The following is a 6,311-nucleotide window of genomic DNA, read 5'->3' on the forward strand; positions in this document are numbered from 1 at the left end:
TCAGTGAACTGTTGAATATGTTTTCTTGCTGAGTCTTCTAGCCCACAGGTGCTTTGTGGTGTAGGTAAAGGTAAAGAGAAGCTCAACCAGCCATGAGTCGGAGGGAATTAGTAGTGGTATGTACATATGCGGTCCGCTCGTCCACCACGGCCGAGATGCTCAGAGGAACTAGGGTTAAACCCAACTTTTGCCGCCTAGGTCGGCTTATTGTGTAATCTGAGTTTTGTAATATGCTTTTTGTTATCCAATAAATTAGCATTTGTGACGTGGCGAATAATCTCTTAACACGTGGCTGATACCTGGGAGCGTCTGCCAGAGTATCGACCAGGAGGCACACCAGAAGCAGGGCAAGCCTGTCTTACTCGCGACCAGTCTGGTCGGTAGTTCCACAAACAAGGCAACATTTATGGGAAGATCTTTATGAATCCCGAGTTTATCTCATGTAATCTTCGGAATATCGCAATATTCAGGGGATTATATCTGTAACAATCTTTTGTAACCCTCCTTGGGCCTATAAATAGCAAGAGATGGCTCAAGGAAAGGGACTTTTGGCTTCTGAATCATAGGAATTATAGAATTTCTCTTAGCAAACTTGTATGGTTTTTCAGAAGTGTTGAAACTCATTGAACCCAAGTTCTCTGATCACACTTCTGATTATATATCAATACCATTCTAAGTGGACGTAGGTCATTACCAGATCCTGGGGCCGAACCACTATAAATCACTGTGTTTTCTTTACTTTTGTCATCACGTTATTCTTTTTATATTCGTCCATATAATTCATATTTTGACTCCGTGTCAGTTGGCTAAATCGTGGGTCAACACTTTTAAACTAATGTTTTTGGGATCCCATGTAAAGAATATGTTTCTATCTTAATGAAAATACTTATTCGTTTATCAAAAGTTTTATTACCTAAACCATAGTAGCTTAATCACATGTTTAGTCCAAATGACTTGTTAGAAAATCCAGCACTGGTTTCAAAACACACATGGTAATGGACCCTAATTAGCAGAGCGTTACACCTAGGATGGTTCTTCTATAAATACCAAGACCTGGGATAGAAAAGGGGTGGGGTTTTTTCTGTGTAATGCAAATACTCTGTCAAAATATAGAGAGTTATACAGTAATAATATTGACTCGTGGACTAGGGAGATTTTAGCCTTTGAACCACGTAAAAAAGGAACGAGTGTTCTTACTAAAACATTCTAAGCATCCTTAAGAGTTATTATCCTTATTACGGTTTCTTTAAGCACTAGTTTATTCTAGCTAATTACATAATACACTATTGACGAAAAATCGCGTCAACAGTTTGGTGCTTTCATTAAGAACTGCAAATTAGTGCCATCGAAAAAGATTCATAACAAAGTTCATCATGGTGGTCACTAGTTCAAGGCATGGTAACGAAACAGATTGGCATGGTGGGCAGGAGGCTCACCATACCGTTGTTTCCGACGAACAAAACCCGGAGATTCAGCAGCGGTCGGGAAAGCAACCGATGGGCCACGGCGACACCGGAAGTTCAGCACCTCTATCGCCGAATCCGAAACCGAATTACTTGACTGTAGTGGAGTTGGAGAACATGCAGTTGAGGAGCCATCTAGCCAAAGAAAACTAGCAAATCGAGGAAGTCTTGGCTTGGCTACCCCCTCTTAGAACCAACGTTAACGTCGGAAAGAGGCAAGGTGGGACTCGTAAATCCCGCCTGGATAGTCGACCCAGGCCTAGTTGGTCGGTTAGAACCTCAACTCCAAGTTCTACGCCCGTTTCACACAACCACCAAGAAACCCCATTTCGTGGCTTTCCCAGAGATCATCAACGAGTCAGCCGGTCGGTCAGAACCACGACTTCGAGTTCGGCGCCACTGTCGAATGCCCATGGAAACCCACACAGACGGTCAAGGACGAACTCGCAAAGATGACATGTCCCAACCGACTTCCTTGTACCGCAATCAGATCGCCAGACACAGAGAACCAGAAATAGTGGAGCAGAGCGACTGCGAGCTAACTTGGTCCGGCCTAATGAGACGAGAATCGCCTCACCAATCAGACATCCTCCGTCGCCGATAAGGCATCAGTCCCCACCTCGTTCAGCTCGAGATGTTCCCACCTATGGAAACAGCAGAAGGAATCCTCCTTCTGCTGCCCCTGCTCATGTCCCGCGAGCACGCAAGAATTTCTCAGATCCTCATCCTCGGCCGCAAGCTCTGAGCTTTTCTAATGGAAGCTATTGGACGGAGGGTCGTCGAAATGAGAGGACCAACACAGATTTGAGGAATCATCTGAGTTCGGCTCAGAACCCTCGAGTTAATCCACATACCAATCTGCGAGATCGCCTAAACTCACAAAGAACCAATTCAGCTCGCGATGGAGTCAGTGACACTCACCATGAGGGAAGTCCTTCCGAAGTGCGTGATAACGGGAATGCCCCACCAAACCAAGCTCGAACCTGGAGGGACAATAGCCCGTCAAATGCGTATGGGTGAATGGGAGCTGTTAAACAGCCCTAGGGAACCAAGGACCCAACCCTCAAGAGGTTGGCCCAGATGGAGGAACTGATGAAAAGACTCCTATCAAAGAAGGAAAAGGACGAGTATGACTCAGGGGACGAACTCGAGCTTTTCGCCCCCAACATCGCAGCAACACCGTACCTTCCGGGTTTCAGGATGCCCCATTTATCAAAAGTCGACGGAGATGGAGATCCGTCCAACCACTTGGGGATGTTCAATACCCTAATGATGGCCTATAACGTCGGACCCGAGTTAAGGTGCTTAGTATTCCCTTCGACTCTGGTCAGACCGGCTAGGCAATGGTTCAAGCAATACAAAAAGCATTCTATCAGCTCGTGGAGGAGCTTCTCCGCTGACTTCAAGAGGGCGTTCCGGGCTTCCTAAGCAGCTCGGATAAAGGCAGAGTCCCTTGCAAACCCTCTGAAAGCTTACTTGAGTAGGTTTGCCAACATCGATGTGCGAGCTAGAGATGCGGATGAAAGCTCTAGGCTTATGGAGATGAGAACAAGAATCCTTGTCGGAGGCGATCTGTGGAAATAGATCCAGAGAAAGGGCGTCAATACAATGTATGAGTTCTTGAACAGGACTTAGAGATGGATCAACCTAGAAAAGGCACGAGCTTCGGTCGCAGGAACCAGCCAAGTCCCTGCCCAACCCGTTGGAGCGGTAACAGACGTTGCAGCTACGACTCAAACCGTTACCCAGAATAACCAAGGGGGAGGAAGCAAGAGGAAGGGAAGTGGCGAAGGTGGCCAGAATGGTTCAAAGAAAAACAAGGCCGCGGAGAAGTTCAAACCAATCTATGCGACTTACGCCGACCTCACGGATACCAGAGAGCGCATCTTCTTGGAAAATTCTACCTACCTTCCGTGGAAGAAGCCTGAACCTCTAAAAAATCAAAGGGCGAAGAGGGACCCCTCAAAATTCTGTTGATTCCACAATGACATTGGTCACAACACCGATGACTATAGGCATTTGAAGGATGAGATCGAGACACTCATCAGGGCCGGGCCCCTGGCTCAGTATGCCCGGAATCGAATCACTCCTAATCAACTCACTAGGAAAAACATTCAATCAGCTCCGAAAGCCCCCGTAAGTTAGGACACCCCTCCTTTGATAATAGGAGGATAGGTAACCACCATCTCTGGAGGCCCTCATCTGGCAGGCACGAGAAAAAATGCCCTGAAGAGGTATGTCAATGAGCTGAGGTCTCACAATGGAGTTGAGTTCGTCCCAGAGCAGCGTTTGTCTAAACAACAGCGACTGGAGAAACAACCAATCAGTTTTACTGAAGAAGATGCTAGTCATGTCCAGTTCCCGCATAACGACCCTCTAGTCATAACCGTCCAGCTCGCCAATCGAAGAGTTAGGCGGACACTAGTTGATAATGGGAGTTCTGTGAACCTGCTATTCAGGTCCACACTAGAAAAAATGGGGTTGTTTGTGACCGAGCTGAAGGCAACCTCCATGATGTTGTATGGGTTTTCCAGCGAAGGTTCGACAGCTATCGAAACGATCGAGTTGGTGATAACCTTGGGTGAGGGACCACGAACTGTTTCCAAGCTGCTCGAGTTTGTGGTCGTAGATATTTCCGACCGCATACAATGCAATCTTGGGTAGGTCCACGCTGATGGCATTTGAAGCCATAACTTCTGTCCGCCACCTCGTGATTGAATTCCCTTCATCCACGGGAATATGTACTGTCCAAGGTGATTAGCTCGCTGCCAGGGAATGCTATAGCATTTCCATGAAGGGAAAATCATAACCCGGGCAGCAACCGATGGCCGTGCAGGATCGAGGCGAGGAATCTTAGGAAGTCAGAGCTGATCTTGGGATGGAAGAGCACCAGCAAGTCAGTTGCAGGGGAACCACCCCGAGTAAGGATATTGATCCCTGAATAGGTGAGGATAGGTCCGAGCTCTAGGCTATTGAAGAACTCGAAGAAGTAAACATCGATCCCAAAGATGCTTCGAGGGTCATTAAGCTCGGGAAAAATCTTGACGCCAAAAGAAAGGCGGAGCTGGTAGCATTTTTATAAGAAAATCTAGATGTTTTTGCTTAGTCCCATAAAGACATGGTAGGAATAAGCCCGAGTATCATCATGCATACACTAAACTTGGACAAAAGCATGCCTGTGAAATCCCAGAAACAGAGGCGTCTGGGTACGACCCGAGCTGAGGCCCTGGAAGAAGTAGCTCGACTTTTGAAGTGCGGTTTTATTCGTGAGGCTAAATACCTGATCTGGGTCACCAATCCGGTCCTAGTCCCAAAGGCAAATGGGAAATGGCGGACCTGCATCGATTTCTCCGATCTGAACAAAGCCTTTCCCAAGGATTGTTTCCCCTTGCCAAGGATTGACCAATTGGTGGATGTTACCGCAGAGCATGAGCTCAAGTCCTTCATGGATGCATACTCCGGATATAACCATATAACTATGAACCCCATGGACCAGGAGCATACTAGCTTCATGACTCCAACCAACGTGTACTGTTATAAAGTCATGCCCTTCAGGCTGAAGAACACTGGGGCGACCTACCAGAGATTGGTCAACAAAATGTTCGCTGATCAGATCAGGTTAAACATGGAAGTGTATGTTGATGATATACTGGTCAAGTAAAAAACTGCTGATAACCATGTCTCCGATCTGAAGGAATGTTTTGGGATTCTAAGGAAGTATAGTATGAGGTTAAACCCCCAGAAATGTACTTTCGGAGTGGCGTCGGGAAGATTTCTGGGATTCATAGTCAACACCAGGGGGATAGAGGCGAACCCCGACAAAATTAGATCATTGCTAGAAATGCCTTCGCCCAGGTCGCAAAAAGATGTCTAGAGTCTGACAGGACGAGTGGTAGCCCTCAATCGGTTTATTTCTAATTCCACCGACAAGTGTTTGCCATTCTACAACCTGCTCTGGGGGAACAAAAAATTTGAATGGACTGAGGAGTGCGAGCAGGCTTTCCTCGACCTAAAAACACATTTGGCCGATCCACCAATGTTATCTAAACCAACGACACGAGAGCCCCTTTTTCTTTATTTAGTTGTGACGGAAAGTGTGGCCAGTGCCGTGCTAGTCCGGAAGGAGGACCGAGTTCAAAATCCAGTATATTATATAAGAAAAATACTTCTCAAAGAAAAATCTCGGTATCCTATAATGGAAAAGATGGTGTTCTGCCTTATTATGACCTCCATGAAGCTTAGGTCGTATTTCCAATCCCATTCAATCCATGTCATGATCGATCAACCTTTAAGGCAGGTGTTGCAGAAACCTGAGACATCGGGACGTCTGTTGAAATGGGCGGTCGAGCTCAGCTAGTTTGAGATACTGTACGTACCCCAAACTACGATCGAAAGCCAAGCCCTGGCTGATTTCATGGTTGAATGCACTGGATTCCAGGAGGAGCCCTTGAGAGAACCGATGCAGGAATTATGGAGAATCTTTGTGGATGGCTCGTCTAACGAGAACAGATCCAGAGCTGGGATCATTTTGATATCCCCAGAAGAGCATTGTTTCCACTCCGTGCTGCGGTTTGGATTCGTAGCGTCCAACAACAAAGCCGAGTACGAAGCCTTATTGGCCAGACTTAGAGTGGCAAAGGAATTGAACGTCAGGGCCGTCCAATGCTACAACGATTCCCAGCTCGTGGTAAACCAAGTGTTTGGGGAATATCAAGCAAGGGGGACCAAGATGGCGACTTACCTGGCCAAGGTAAAGAATGAGCTATCCGAGTTTGAATATGGCCTATTCAAGCAGATCCCTCACGAAGCAAAACGCCAATGCTGACGCTTTGGCTAGACTCGCTACCT

Source organism: Humulus lupulus, chromosome 5 (genome assembly GCF_963169125.1).
Source record: "Humulus lupulus chromosome 5, drHumLupu1.1, whole genome shotgun sequence".
Classification (NCBI taxonomy): domain Eukaryota; kingdom Viridiplantae; phylum Streptophyta; class Magnoliopsida; order Rosales; family Cannabaceae; genus Humulus; species Humulus lupulus.